General features: G+C 41.9%; 2 long non-coding RNA genes across 2 annotated transcripts; one reads left to right on the top strand and one right to left on the bottom strand.

Annotated features, from left to right (window-relative positions):
- The first annotated feature begins 6,767 nt into the window (after positions 1 to 6,767).
- LOC125377134 lies at positions 6,768 to 12,590 on the top strand. Its single transcript, XR_007219451.1, has 6 exons — positions 6,768 to 6,906; positions 7,620 to 7,707; positions 8,285 to 8,417; positions 10,022 to 10,159; positions 10,472 to 12,088; positions 12,283 to 12,590. It is a non-coding gene; the product is annotated as an uncharacterized LOC125377134 (long non-coding RNA).
- Positions 12,591 to 12,882: 292 nt separating this feature from the next.
- On the bottom strand, positions 12,883 to 14,264 carry LOC125377246. Its single transcript, XR_007219492.1, has 3 exons — positions 14,177 to 14,264; positions 13,617 to 13,710; positions 12,883 to 13,077 (listed from the first exon to the last, which is right to left on the bottom strand). It is a non-coding gene; the product is annotated as an uncharacterized LOC125377246 (long non-coding RNA).
- Between the last annotated feature and the right edge of the window lie 1,675 nt (positions 14,265 to 15,939).

The following is a 15,939-nucleotide window of genomic DNA, read 5'->3' as shown; positions in this document are numbered from 1 at the left end:
AGAGGGATCATGTAACTGCAGATTACTCAGCGTTTTAGTTTATTCTTCAAATATGTTCCAAGAGTTCCGAAAAGAGTGTTTCATCAGTCTACAAGGAGGTTATATGTTGAGGTTGCCCGAGTAGGGATGTGTTTATATAAGTCAGAAAACCAGGTCACTATCGTAACAGGTTCGTGATAAAGAATCGCCGAGTCAGGCGACAGTGCAATGTATGTGATGGTGTTGTACATGCAATGTATGTGATGGGGGCACAGAACCTCAATGCTGACGTCATTTGGACTCTCAGAGATCATTGCTTGGATGACCCGCACAATAGAGAGCAATACTTCCAAGTGGCAGCTAAGAGTGTGTGTGTGTGGGGGGGGGGGGGGGGGGGGGAGGGAGAGAGAGAGAGAGAGAGAGAGAGAGAGAGAGAGAGAGAGAGAGAGAGAGAGAGAGAGAGAGAGAGAGCGCGCACAGTAAAGATCTAACTCTCAGGCACAATATAGTAATAAGTAAATAAGTGGAGTAAGATTGAACACACTTTTAATTGGCTCGTACCACGTATGAGTCTTATCAGGCCATAACTGAATAACGGAAATGAAGTTGTAACATATCGTTACGTGACGTCATAACATTTAGGAGTACTATGTCGTCACGATACCAAGGTAACAATGTACAAATAACGTCCGCCTTTACATTTAACTTAGGCGCGTATTTATGAATGAAATATTGCTCTTTTTGTAATAATGTAGGTTCATGATCAAAATTTAGCTTATATAGCGGGAAAACCAAAAGATTGTCGCTTCCACATGAATATCAATGTTCACTGGGTGGATATATAATAATAAAGTCCACGTAAGTCCAATTTAAGTGTGAATGAAAGAATACAAAAGATAACACGATGCTTCAGTGGCAAAAAACGGGCGAAGCTTTATTACACAGCAATACAGGCGGAAGTCGCGACAAGCAGTGTTAGACAGTACACAGAAATGCAGTTACATTGCTTGCGTCCGAGGTTTAGCTGGGTACACATCGTGACGCAATGGGGTAACTACCAAATCACGACCGAATGGGCCGGAACATATACATCATGACCAAATGGGCCGGAATATACACATCATGACCAAATGGGCCGGAATATACACATCATCTCCAAATGGGCCGGAATATACACATGACCAAATGGGCCGGAATATACACATCATGACCAAATGGGCCGGAATATACACATCATCTCCAAATGGGCCGGAATATACACATCATGACCAAATGGGCCGGAATATACACATCATGACCAAATGGGCCGGAATATACATATCATGACCAAATGGACCGGGATGTACACATGACCAAATGGGCCGGAATAGAGATGACAGTTCAGTTCATCATCCGTGGCTAAACACAACGTGAGGCATGAGCTGCAGTCCATCCTGTGTCATTACATACACTGTCATCCTCTGTGGTTTGGGTACACTACATGAGGTGCAGTTCGCATGTTGAGGCTGAACTTACTTCAGTTAATGAGTGTTAATGAGAAAATTGAGTTGCCTGCCACGACTCCGCCACTGAGCTTGGTTTATAGCAAGCTCATTCCCCTGAGGATTAAGCATAAGAACTGAATACGAGCGACACTAGTTTTGAAATGAACGCCTGGACGAGGACAAACCAGCAAATAACACAAGACCCCCTGCAAGGAGTTGACGAAAATGTCATTGCCAATGTCTGACAGGTCGACACCATCCTGTCTGAACAAACCCCTGTCTGGTATGTTAATTTAATTGAGTCAGAGAACGCGGCCTCCAAGGTCTAGTACACCTTTCCTACCAAATCTATTAAATCTCTTCCTCTTGCGCTCCATTACTCTGCCGTCTGGTATACCCCGCCATGTGACCCTCTGCAGAACATCTGATCATATGACTTGCGTGAAGGGCATCGTGTGATGAATTTTTGTAAGATCCCGACTCACCATTTGTAATAATACTCTGGTTGGCTCATCCCCAAGGTCGTTTCCTCCCAAATGAAGGAGGAGCCATGCTGGTGGAGGACTGCGCCTTAGATTTTGCTGTAGAAATGGCAAAATTCATTCCCCTACTCCCGTACCATGTTAAGCTGAGTCCATACTTCTGCAGACCCAGGTCCAATCCCACTGGCCTTGCAACTGCTCTCCGGTGAGCCCAGTAGATAAGGCTGGAGCCGACAAGCCATATTTCTGTCAAAAATGAGTTGTTACAACATATTGATGCGAATGTACTTAGCGTATGCAGCAGATTTCCACCTGCCCCATGTGCAAAGTAGCTCATGTGGTATTCCCTGTGTTGCTGCATATGTAGCAATCCAATCCAATCCTGAATGAGTGTGTGTTGTAGTTTTGTGTGTGAAAGTTGAGGAACTGTAAGGCTTTCCGGAGTACTGCGGAGAACTGATATCTGGTGACGGCTTTACCATTCAAATGGATGAAGAACTGGCTTGGTTGGGCTGAGCGTAAAGACAGATATGCACGTAATGACCTGACTGGGCAAATTGTAGGATCAGACTTAGCAGGGATTATCAGAGCTGTGCCTTTGCCCTGTTGATCATTCTTCGAAAAGCAAATCTTAATGTGCACTGCCTGTGCAATGATACCGACATCTGCCAATTTAAGTGTTCTGTCCTGATTCATCTTGGTCACAAGTGCTATCTCACCAATCCGTAGGAATACAAAAAATGCCAAGTTAAACATGGCAGCAAATACAAAAGCTTCGTAACCTGATGTACAAATAGCCTGGATGACACTAGGCAGCCTCTTCAACATGTCAATTGTGATTGGGTGTCTTGCATCAGGCGTCGACACCAGAGCTGCTGTATTTCTGTATCCCTGCATGCATTTGCGAACTAAAAAGTTTTCAATTGGGTCGGACCAAGCTATTAATTTTGTGATGTTTGCCAAGAGCTGAGAGATGTTTAGCTATAGTTTAGCTTGCAAAGGCCTTCCTAGACATACTGGCTATGTAACATAAAATATCATCTACCGGCACAGGCCAAAACTTAGGTATTTTATGATTGTGACGAAATTTGTCAAATGACCTTAATGCAGCTGCATAAGTGTATTGAGTATTGCTCGACACTGATGCTTTAATTAAAGCAAAGGCCTCGGATTTTAGATAAGCCACAGATTCTTGGGTACTGATGTCGGTTTGGTTCTGGCTTCTGGTTTTAGCTGACGAAACTTCTGAAGATCAAAACGAGAAAAGGAATCTGCAAGGCTGTTTTTAAAACCAGGAATATACTGACCTTTGTTGAGACAATGAAGTACAAACTGCCTCACAAACTGCATAGTATTCTTACATTTAGTTGACTGCTTGTTCAGTATGGAAACAACTACTTGGTTATTACTATTTATTATTAACTTTTTGCCCCTGAAGGCATTAGCCCAAATGTTAACCGCAACATAGACTGGGAAGAATTCCCGCAGTGTGATGTTTCGTGTTAGGCCTAAAGTCCTCCGATGTCCTGGCCATGAACCGTTGGTCCAGCGTCCATGAAAGTATGCTCCAAACCCACATGACTCTCCTGATGCACTGTCTGTGTAGAGGTGTAATGCTTCATTGGTAATCCAGCATTGATCAAGGAATAATGACGTTCCATTATGATGTCCAGGAATGAAAGCCAAATCTGAAAATCATCTTTCATATTCCTTGTAACCCTAACATTATGATGGGGCTTCTTAACACCACAAATCGAATCAATGGATCTCCGTAGGAAGGTTCTGCCGATGGGAATGGCCCTACCTATGTAATTTAGTGAACCAATGAGACTTTCGACTTGCTGTTTGGTTGCTTTGGATTTTGACATGACAAACCTGAGTTTATCCTTAGCATCCTGTATTTTGTCTGCTGGTATGGTTAACTCCATTCTGACTGTGTCCAGCTGAAATCCAAGGAAGCTGATTAATGTTGTTGGTGTTACTGTTTTGTGACTGGATATAGGGATTCCGAGTTGCTATTATGTTGACAGGACTAACTGACATTCAGACTTATATCTTCCAGATCCTCCGCATAGGTAGTCGTCCAAGTAATGCATTAACTCACCTTGAGAATTTAACATTGTTTGAACTATCCACTGGATGAAGGTGTAATTTAAAAAAAATATTGAGCAGCTTATACTGCACCCAAATGGTATTGCTTTGTCGACATAATATTTATGTAAGAACTTTATTCCTAGTAAGTGAAAATCATGAGGATGCACCATGCATAACCGGAAAGCGCTTTTGATGTCAGCCTTTGCTAAGTATGCCCCCGGACCAAGCTGCTGAATCATCAAAATTGCATCGTCAATAGAGGAACAGGTTACAGAACAAAGGCTGGGGCTGATGAAATCATTTACCGACATACCATCTGGATACGATAAGTGGTGGATGATGCGGTACCCGTCTACTTCTTTCTTTGGAACAATTCCAATAGGAGATCTTCAGGTTTGGTAAAGGTGGGTTATGATATGGACCGGCCATTCGGCCTAATTGTACTTCACTGGACAGTTTCCCTAGTATGATTTGTTCCATATTGGGATCTTGAGCAGATTTTAGGTTATTACAAACTAAATTAGCCTCCCTGGGGCCTGTGTAATGTAAATGAAATCCTTCGGTGAAACTGCAATGAAGAACACCGGCATCACTTAACAATGGGTAGGACTCCAGGTATGCTAACAGCTTATCTACTTTGATAGGTGTATGGCCCAATGCTTGCACGTTTTGAGAGGTATCTGTCGCGAAACTGAAATGTATTAACCTCTGGGGTTGGTTGATTTCCTGTAACTGATTGGTTTAATCGGCACTTAGGGAATGGGTGGCTCCCACCACACTGAGAACAAACATGAGGGAAACGGCAATGTTGCCTGCGACAAAAATTACCAGGGTCATTGAAAAGCCAGCAAAAAAACACTTTTAAGGTGTTTGCAGTTTGAGATTGTGAAGGCTGCTTTAAAGTGGTGAAACTGCGGTTCACAGGTTGAGGAGTGACATTCATGTATAACATCCACAATTCCGCGTCGATTGTGCCCCATGCCTTGTCTGTGGATCTACTCATGCGCAACCTAAACCGTTTATCATAGTTTTGCCAACCCTGGCCCCAGCTGGCGGCCAATCTAATCGTGTGCAAATATTTAAGCATACTTCCACGTACGTACTATCATGCAAAAAATGTCGTTGCAAAGACTAAGTAAATAAAAACGACAACTCGCTTCCCACTGTCACAAGAAATCTCTGCTTAAAGCAGTCGAGTACGATTTCCAAATATATCATGAGCATGTGCTTCTGAATCACTATCAAATAGTGATGATACTAGATGTTCGCGAAAAGGTGATATCGTCCTCCAACTGCGGCACCCGTCACAAACATGACAAAAGTATGTCAATTGTTCACCTAAAATACACGGGAACATTGGTACAAGACAAATTGCATCAGACATCATTTTTGACATTTTTGTCACATTTATCATCCACATGTCTACCATAAAATTTTTGGAAAATTTACTAAAGTTTGTGAAAGGGAGTGTGTATCCTGCTCCACTGATGACACCGATCACAAACACATGCAAAAGCATGTCAATTGTTTACCAAACGAATTTTGACACTGATGCGTCACGTTTGGAAATGTCACCCACATGTCTACAATAAAGGCTTTTGCTCGATTGTACCTCAAAAGTAGTAAAATGTAGACACCAAAGGCTGGAGCTGCTGGGATATTGTTTGACACAAAGGGTAGTGCTTTTGGCGTTATAATTGTTCCGAATATCAAATGGTTAGTCCCTTACATTGGTAACTGGCAAAGTTTGTGTTCACTACTTGGTGGGTGGTTATCTAAAGTTTCAAGGTTACCCAATCCGATCACAAAACATATGGTATAGTCGGGAGGCCTCTCCCTGATGCTAAATTCAAAATGTACATGTAGTTCCGAAGACACTGTAGGAAGCCCTCTGGTTTCAAAACGACACACACACACACGCACACGCACACGCACACACACACGCACACACACACACACACACACACACACACACACACACACACACACACACACACACACGTCGCTTTACAGGTGCATTAATCCATACCCCATACCACATTAGTTCCTATCATTATGATTAACACATACATACATACATACATACATACATACATACATACATACATACATACATACATACATACATACATACTCGTTTTTACACATCACGTTTTGTCAGGTAAATATCGAGGCAGTTACTTATATACTTTGGATGATTTAATTGGATCGTGACTTTATGTGTAATGTGTATCTTGGGAACCGTATAACCTCATGCCAGGTCTGATTCACGCCTAAGGTCCCTCCCTATTTTCACATTAATCACAGTACATGATAGTATGCTTTTCAACCACAGTTATAGTGACTAGGATTACAATCGTCACGACATTGATAACTGACATCGAAATCTGATGTCCTAGGGCCTTTATCTAAATGTTGCACATTGTTTGTTATATTACATTCGCTTCCCTCGTGAAGATTTACCACTAACGTGTATATTGACAATAACCCACCGATCTATTGACACTAGATCGGTCCAATACGATGTGGAAATATAAAGATGCGAAAAGGAAACCTAAGCGTGACTGATATGTTTGCAAACGTGTGTTACTTGCCAACATGTTCTTGATTTATTGGAATTCATGTTCTGATAAGGGAATAGTACACATACTGTACAACGTACGGTGGTGGCTATATATTGATCAACTGCCCTAACGCAGAGAATATAAAAACAGTGGTTTGGGAACAATGATAGACAATATATTCAAAGTGGTGATCTCATAACAGGTTCCTGTGGTCTCCTGATGCTGGCTTGGGTGGTCAAGACAAGATTACTGATATGCAGTTCACAGAAACTCTGCTGTTGCTATCGCTCTCTGTTGGAACGGGTTTGTAATATCAAAGACTATATTTTAACAGACAACCATGCATTTTGTTCTGGCTGATATGCATGGTTAGCTGTAGGCTGGGTGGGTTCTACCGGTACACTGTATCATTGTCAGGGACTATGTTATCTAGCATACAATGTCCAGTGAACCATTAGTTCATTCCACTAAGGAATATAGCTCAGGATCCGGGTTAGAATTGAACCTCAACACTCAACTTGGAGACCCGTGAAGATCCGGGGATGAATAGATCTTCAGCAACCCATGCTTGTCATAAAAGGCGACACTGCTTGTCGTGAGAGGCGACTAACGGAACCGGGTGGTCAGGCTCTCTGACGTGGTTGAAGCATGTCATCGTATCCCAATTGCGTGCATCTATGCTCATGATGTCAATCACTGGAATGTCTGGTCCTGACACCATTACAGACCGCCGTCATATAGCTTGGATATTGCTGAGTGCGGCGTAAAACAACAAACAAAGAAACAAAGAATAACTTGGACGGGCGGACAGGCTCGGTACCTCATCATTAGAACCGCTAGCTGAAACTCTTTTACTTGCAGACCGCTTGACATAGCTGGAATGTTAACAAGATCATATTTTTTCTCTCACCTAATGATGTGTTACCTGACAATTAGAGTGGTGTTTCAACGACTTAAATAAGTTTACCAAAGCATAGTCCACCTTTTATATATACATGAATTGTCATATGATTCAGGCTGTTGCTCTCTTGACTCTCGGAACTTCACAGTGACCCGGTATGAGCAGCACATTGATTCTCCGGGATATCCTCATCACACATGGAGGTACATGGTGTTTCCTTTTGATAATTGGATGCGTGTTTTTCATAGCGATTTTATGTAACGTCCATGGGTATAAAGTAGCAATAGTACATATAGTCTGGTCCAAAACGAAGCAGTGCACAATGCAGAGTTGCGTCCCTTTACCCGTGCAGAGATCCGCTAGTCAATAATGCAAATCTCCGATTCACACCTGTTATGATCCTACGGTTGTGTTTCGTCCAGCGTCCACCAACGGGATTCTGCTGTCAACACTACACCTGCACGTGTGAGTTTCTTCCAAGTTGCAATCGTCCACGAACAGGGTCACTTTGAGTTCAATCCTAATCACTTACACTCATATACATGTGTAAACATGGTTCTTTTCAAGATAGGGGCGGTCGGGAAGCCTAGTGGTTAAAGCCTTAACTCGTCACGCCGAAGACCCGGGTTCGATTCCCGACATGAAAACAATATGTGAAGCCTATTTCTGGTGTCCCTCGCCGTGATATTGCTGGAATAGTGCTAAAGGCGGCGTAAAACTATACTCACTCACTCTTTTCACGAACAGGCTACTTATCACGATGTTTGATGAATATTTCAGATCAGAGCGGAAGGTGCTTACCTTCACTGCCTTGGATGATGACAGCCACATGGCATTTTATATTACTGGCGACTTTGGACAACAGGGCGACTGCTCTGGAACTCAAAATGCTGCAGCGATAACATTCAAGAAGGTAGGCAACATTCTCGATTTCCCTATTGAAACATTAAGAATAACAACCAATGTGTATTAATCATATTAACATACAACATGTTAAATGTGACTGAGTGAACAGTATTTCAGTTGCACCGCGGTGTACCAGGTTCAAGCGAGCATATCTCTAAGTAACACAGGGCATTGGTAGTATTGGGTTGCCGCAACAGAGCTCGTGATGTTGAATCCTCGTATAATTGAACCCACGATAATTGGATCCTGGTACTGCTAAGGAAGCCAACTCTTCATGGAGACGATACCTTATATTAATTAGCCATACGTATTCCCCTCAATGTGATTGTACAGAAGATAAAAACGCTCGAAGGATGTCCGCTTGTTTGTCTCTAAAACTGTCAAGTGAAAAAGATAGGGTTTTATGTGCATTTTATTGCCCTGCTGCGCTAAATTCAGACTGTACCGTGGACCATTCACCATGTTAACAGTTTCGTATGTAGTACCGGTTTTCAACACTTTAAATTAGTTGGCGAAAGTTACTTGTTTAGCCTTTCACGCTTCCTCTGTTTCTTTTGGATCACATGAAACTACAAACCACAAAACGTCCTGTTTTCGTATATGATCACTGGATGAAAACAGGAAGGATTTTTTTATATAAAATGTTTTGGATGTGTGAAAGCGCCGATATTCGTCGTTAATTTGAAGCTAAAAATTGACACTCTTTTACGCGTTGATCAAATGGGGGTTAAACACTACTTCATGTTGCAGTGTGATATGAGAAACATGTGCTGTTCTCGTACCATTTGCTTAGCAGGTATCATTTGTATCTTCGACATCTGGCGAAATGAGAATAAGATCATGTGTAGACGTTTCCAAAAGATTCATGGAAGTTCGTGTTATATTTATAATTATCCGTTTTCAAGGTGTATATATACTCCCCCAAGAAAGAAACGCAATGCCCGAATCGGTGACAATATGTAGAGACATTTAATTTGATAAAGAAAAATGCGACAAGGATGAAAGTTTACAAGATGGATACAGTGGTTAAGGTCAAAACACAAGGATGCGAACGTCACATGTTGAAGGTCTAGGTCATGAAGGTGTCAATATCTTGTATGGCCACCATTGGCAACCAGAACAGCTTGGCATCTCCTTCCCATGGAAGCCACAGGGTCTGAATCACACGTTGGGGAATCGTAGCCCATTCTGCCTGAAGTGCTTGTGCCAACTGTTGCAGAGTCTGTGGCTGTGGCTGACGTTGACGCACACGTCTGTCCAAATCGTCCCACAAGTGTTCTATCGGATTCAAATCCGGCGATCTTGAGGGCCAAGGCAGAACCTGGATGTTGTTAGCCTGCAGGAAAGCTGTGGTGGGACGTGCTGTATGGGGCCGGGCGTTTTGGTCAATTTTGCATGTCTTTCTCCCTGAAAACATCTGAATCAAATTTCCATCTCATTCTTCATTGCATTTTGTACCCATAACACTACATCTCCCAAATCTTTCCTGAAAACACCAACATCATCTATAATACCATTTCAGTAACCATTTTTATCCCTTTTGCGTTTCTTTTTTTTGTGAGTATATATTGATGCAGTGACCATGAACTTCTAAACGTTTGTCACCACCAGTAACTGGCCGAGGGGAAGAAGGCAAGCCGATCTGTGGTACAGGAGACTACATGTATGAGAGTCATGGTTCTTGTGTTGTCACTGCAGTCATAGCTGAAGGGATGGAGGAGAAATTCCGTATAACATATACACTAAAATGTAAGATGATGAATATTGTTATTATTATCATTAAGTGATTATCAAATTAAATGTTTTGGAAATAATATTATTGGGAGTATCATGTTTTGTCACCATGTCAGTAATCTTGGTATAATGATAATGATATCACCATGCGACATATCACAATATTTCCATAAGATTTCAAATGTCTTTTGGATACGTTCTAGTGAATCTAACCTCTTTATAATTATATGATTTTATTGTTCAAAAATATGTTTTTATTGTGCATATAAACAATAAGTATCAATAACAAAGTTATTGAATTTGATTGGATCACGCTCTTTGATTCAGCTAACAGATGCGTAGAGACGTTGTTTGCCTACCCAAATGAATCCAACATTTCATCGCCTGATATCGCCTGGAATATGAGGTACAAGACCATTGTCCCATAGAAAATACAATGCAATACCTACAACACAATGGTGTGTCATGGAATATGTCATACACCGTATGATAACCCATCTCCTCTTTACATCAATGTTCTACCAATCTTAGAATTAGTAAAGTAGAATTATATGTGTGAGCCAAATCATTATTATAAGAGCATAACTACACTGGTGAGTGAGTGTGTTTGGTTTAACGCCGCTTTAAATAATATTTCATTCATGTCACAGCATGTATGTATGATGTGGGAGGAAGCTCGAAGTGATGTAGGTATAACATGTAGACGTTTTTCACTTTGAACCCACGAGCACGGGTATGGTTTTGGCAAACCTGGAAACAAAACGGGGAGAATATGGTATACTTACCACAAGCAAACCTAAGGTATGCAACTAAGCATAGCGAATTGCGGCGCCTTTTACGACTGAGCTACCCTTGGCCCTGTGATAACAAAACACATTGTTGCATTGCTCTTATGATGAAAATAAAAATATCACATTTTCGCCGGTACCAGGGAGTCTATATATCTTTGTATAGCCCCCCTTCTGGTACGAAGCATTCTTGTATGGAGAAAATGTGTTCTCATTGTTATATTTGTAAAGGAATGCAGTATTACTTTGAACATATTTGTTGATTTCATAAAGTGTATTCCATTGACCCAATGTCTATATTTTTTAATATCAAAGCCGGTGTCAGTGGAATATCGTTGCGGGCTATGGCTATGTTTTCCAAGTCCGTGTGTTGCTGTCAAACATATCTTGTTATGGAAACCATGTTGATGTTGATTTTGGTAAGTAACTTCCATGGTTTTTCGATTGACTTCACGTTCCAACGATCTGAAAACTGTAACAGTGTCCATAGGTGATTTCGAGTAAGAATATAGCCCTCATGCAACATATGCTTGTCAGAAGCGACTACATGGAGCCGGTTGTCAGGCTCGGAGATTTAATGGATTGTGTGCCATCGCATCCCTGGATTGTCTGGTCCAGACATTTTTTCTGACCGCCGTCATATAGCTGAAATATGATTGAGTGCGGCGTTAAAAAACAAACAAACTGTAACCGTGGTAACATGATGTTGAAATCTTGTAGTAGAATATATGTTTGAAGAACAAATTATTTAAATTATTGCAATTTGCAATTTTGTCAATTACCCGTGAACAAATATATAATATGGAAATGATCATTTAAAGCTTTAAATCTTCAATAATTTTCCCCAAGCATTTCTAAGACAAACATGATCATAAACATAACTATAAATGAACTGGTGAATTTTATGGTAGAGTCTCCAGACTGATTTCATCTCGTAATATCTCGTTGAGTTTACACGACGTAACAGCAGCTAAATACATCAATCACTCATTTCAACTGAACATTCAAGGCAACGGATCAACGCAGTCCTGGTGTGGCCAACGAACGCCTTCCTATACATCCACCAACTCCAGGATGAGCATCCGTTTCAACATGTCCAGCGTTTTTGGTGGCCATGATTTCACTCTTGCCTACAAGGGGATACCTAACCACAACCGTAAGTTAACGTAGCATTTTCTAAATACACAGTACCAATTCATGAACAAACAGACTTCAAATGTACAAACACAAACATGATTGGCTCATAACTCAAAACTCTCATTGCTCATCTCTGATTTTCTGGAATCAGTTTCGGCAGAAAATCGAGGCTAATAATCCTTTGACATTTGATATTTCTGTTAAACCGACCAGGAACAACGAGTCATTACTAGACCTCAAAGAGGCCAACAGGAGCCATCTGGCCGCAGAGAAACACGCAGTTTGGGGCAACAGCGACACCCAATGTGACAAGCCGACCATGGACTACCAGGGAACCATGGAAATGGACGACCCGAAACCCATGGCTGTTAAACCGACCAAGAACAACTAGTCATTACTGGACCTCAAAGAGGCCAACAGGAGCCATCTGGCCGCAGAGAAACACTCAGTTTGGGGCAACAGCGACACCCAATGTGACAAGCCGACCATGGACTACCAGGGAACCATGGAAATGGACGACCCGAAACCCGTACAGAAGCATGCATACTGTCATGGGCACGAAGTCAAGTGCTTGAAAATATGTGCTTGGATGTATGACAAAATCGTTGTGCTCCCTGATAATGATGTGCAACGATTTTGTCATACATCCAAGCACATATTTTCAAGCACTTGACTTCGTGCCCATGACAGTATGCATGCTTCTGACATTTCATAATGAAACTGAAGTCCTATAAGGGTAACCCAATCATTGTGTACCGGGATATTCAAACTCTATTTGTTAGATGATTTATTTGATATCATCAAAATGTGATTCTTAATAACCTTTGACTAGTATGATGAAAGAATCGGCAATGTCACATTTGTTACGTACCATCAAATACTTCCAGTTACCTGTCATGACACACGTCATAGCTTGTTTTAATTTCCGATGGGAAATTCATTTTCAGTTCTATTCTGCTGTTCGAGTCAACTGTCAATTCTGTTCTTAATCGCCATCCACATTTTGTCCTGAAATGAATCAAAACGCATATTTATTGTACCAAGTTTGCAGATCCAGAGAAGGTATTGATACCCGGGATGAACGTATAACTTTTACGCAGGAAGCAAGAGTATTGCTACAGGAGAGAAATGAATGCAGTTCTTTCATAGTCAGTAACCACTTGGGATTCCAGGTAAGAATCCCCAGCAACCTGTGCTGGTCATGAGAGGCGACTACATGGGCCGGATGGTCAGGCGCGTTGACATGGTTGATTGCATGATATCGCAACCCAATTGCATGGATCGTTGTTCAATCGCTGGATTGTCAGGTTCAGACTTCACATTTATATGCAGGCTTTCGTCATATAGCTGGACTATGGCAAAATGCGGTGTTAAACAACAAACAAAAACATCAATCATAGGGTCAGTACAAAGTGCAACGAGATTTTACCATGATACCATTATTTTTTCTCTCTCTGTAACTATGCACTGACAGATTTGCATTGTTTAAGCTGTAATGGGGACACAGTACTGTAAATAACATAGTTAATGGCAAGTGTGAGGTTTACCTGGCTGTTTTGGTGAGGTGAAGTAGTTTGTCTCGATGACCAGACATGATAGTTCGTACGTTCCCACCAACACAGGCATACTCGGTCTGGTTGCCTTTGAAGCAAAGATCGTAACGACACACAACATGTGATACACTTGTTATAATGATCTAATCATTACACACCATGTCTGTAGGTAACACCGGTAAAAATGATCTAATCGCTACACAACATGTGCTTCACCTAAAAAAGTTATTATTAAAACATGTGTGATACAAAAGGTTTCATAATCGATATAAAGGGCATTATTTTTCTTCAAGGACAACTTGTAGATGGAATGTCAGAATTATTAGTTGAAATATTTTTTTATAGTAAAAATGGAAAAAAGGATAATATATTGTATTTCTCTTGCTATGTCATAAAAAAATGTTTGTGTTAAGCTTCTTTGTTCTTACATAACGTGTGAAAGTGTGTACGGATTTAACACGAGCGTGCATTCTATTCTGGAAGTGATCAAACGTCCAAATGGATCTTTTTCTATTTCAATATCGCGTTAGCTCAGGTAAGAAACACAACGTCACCTGTTCTTGGCGGACCTTGCGTGGCCTTGTGATTACTAGTTGTTCCTGGTCGGTGTAACAGCCATGGGTTTCGGGTCGTCCACAACCATGGTTTCCTGGTTGTCCCAGTGGGTGTCGCGATTGCCCAAAACTGCGTGTTTCTCTGCGGCCAGATGGCTCCTGTTGGCCTCTTTGAGGTCCAGTAATGACAAGTTGTTCTTGGTCGGTTTAACAGCCATGGGTTTCGGGTCGTCCATTTCCATGGTACATTTGCTACTAAGGATTTCAACAGCTGAATGAACCTAACGTACTTAACGTCAAAGGCAGATGCATATGCATGCTTGGAGCTGGGTCAACACAACGTTACGTTGCAAACGTCTTTGGTGTCTGATCAGCAGGGCATGTAATCGATACTAGATCGATATTGGATCAGCTATCCAGCCACATGCAGGTGATCGAAAGCGTTCCATCACACTGCGCGAAGACAGGCTTCTCCTGATTGGAGCAAGACGTCATTACTTTGTGACTGCCACCACACTCAGAAATGACCTCCTGAACACCAGTGGCGTTAACGTGTCTACTCCGACAGTGCGTATTCGTCTCCGTGAGGCTGGTCTCCGGTCACGGAGGGCATGCATTCGCACCCACTGACCCGACATCACAGCCAGGTACGTTTGGATTGGGCTGATGATTACCTTAATCGGATAGACCAGGACTGGGCTCCAGTACGTTTCGCTGATGAATCGAGATACTGTCTCAACTTCGACGATCGTCGTGCCCGAGTGTGGTGTAGACAAGGAGAAAGATTTCAGGACTACAACGTAGCCGAACATGATCGCTATGGAGAGGTCTCAATTATGATTTGGGTTAAGAACCTATCTCCAACAGCGGGGCACGATGACAGGTGTGCGCTAAAGTGATGACATTCTGGAAGTGTACGTGAGACCGTATGCTGTCGCAATCGCACCTCATCGTGTCAGGGTCGATGATGCCTACTTAGAACAAGTGACCATTGTCCGTATGGAGTGGCCAGCCCGGTCACCAGAACTAAGCCCTATCGAACGCATGTGGAAAGACCTGCAGATAAGCCTCTCACGACGCCTTGTCCGGCAGCTCTACTGGAACTCGGCTGGAACCCTTGGCAACCATTTATGAACTTATTGAGAGCATGAGACGACGATGCCAGGTTGTGATCGCATCACGTGGTTCATATTCGCGCTACTGAGAGTTTTGTTTTTGATCATTAATTTGTTTTCGCGTTTTTTGGACGTTTCAGTCTGATACTGATACGTGTGATCTGACTGATTGTTGGTCACTTGTTGTGTGTTGGCATTGTGTGACAGACACATGACTGCCATCTCTTGTTCATTAAACACGACTTCATAATGACGCAATTTTGTCTTTGGCCATTTCGACAGACGCACACAATTTGACGTATTACCTTTTAAAGTGGTGATCCTTAGCAAACTTTGAGTATATATAAATATATATATATATATCACGAGTTCATGACCCAGAGATACATTGAAGGTAAAACAGGGTGCATTCGAAAACATGTTCGTAACATGTCTGACCATTAGTAATGGGTAAAAACCCACCATGTTTCAACAGTTATCCGGTTTAATAGTGTTAGTCTACTGAGATACGATGTCGCAGTGTAACACAGATACCTCGCTCAGACACTAAGTTGTCGGTATCTTAGCATCGGAGCAGTCACGGGTAACCCAGCCGTCTTAAAATGATGCAGATCCCAGATGCTTACCACTGTAACCAATGGTATGACG

The sequence above is a fragment of the Haliotis rufescens genome, unplaced genomic scaffold (assembly GCF_023055435.1).
Source record: "Haliotis rufescens isolate VD_foot unplaced genomic scaffold, xgHalRufe1.0.p SCAF_1, whole genome shotgun sequence".
In the NCBI taxonomy this organism is placed as follows: Eukaryota; Metazoa; Mollusca; class Gastropoda; order Lepetellida; family Haliotidae; genus Haliotis; species Haliotis rufescens.
This window is presented reverse-complemented; position numbering and strand designations above follow the sequence as displayed.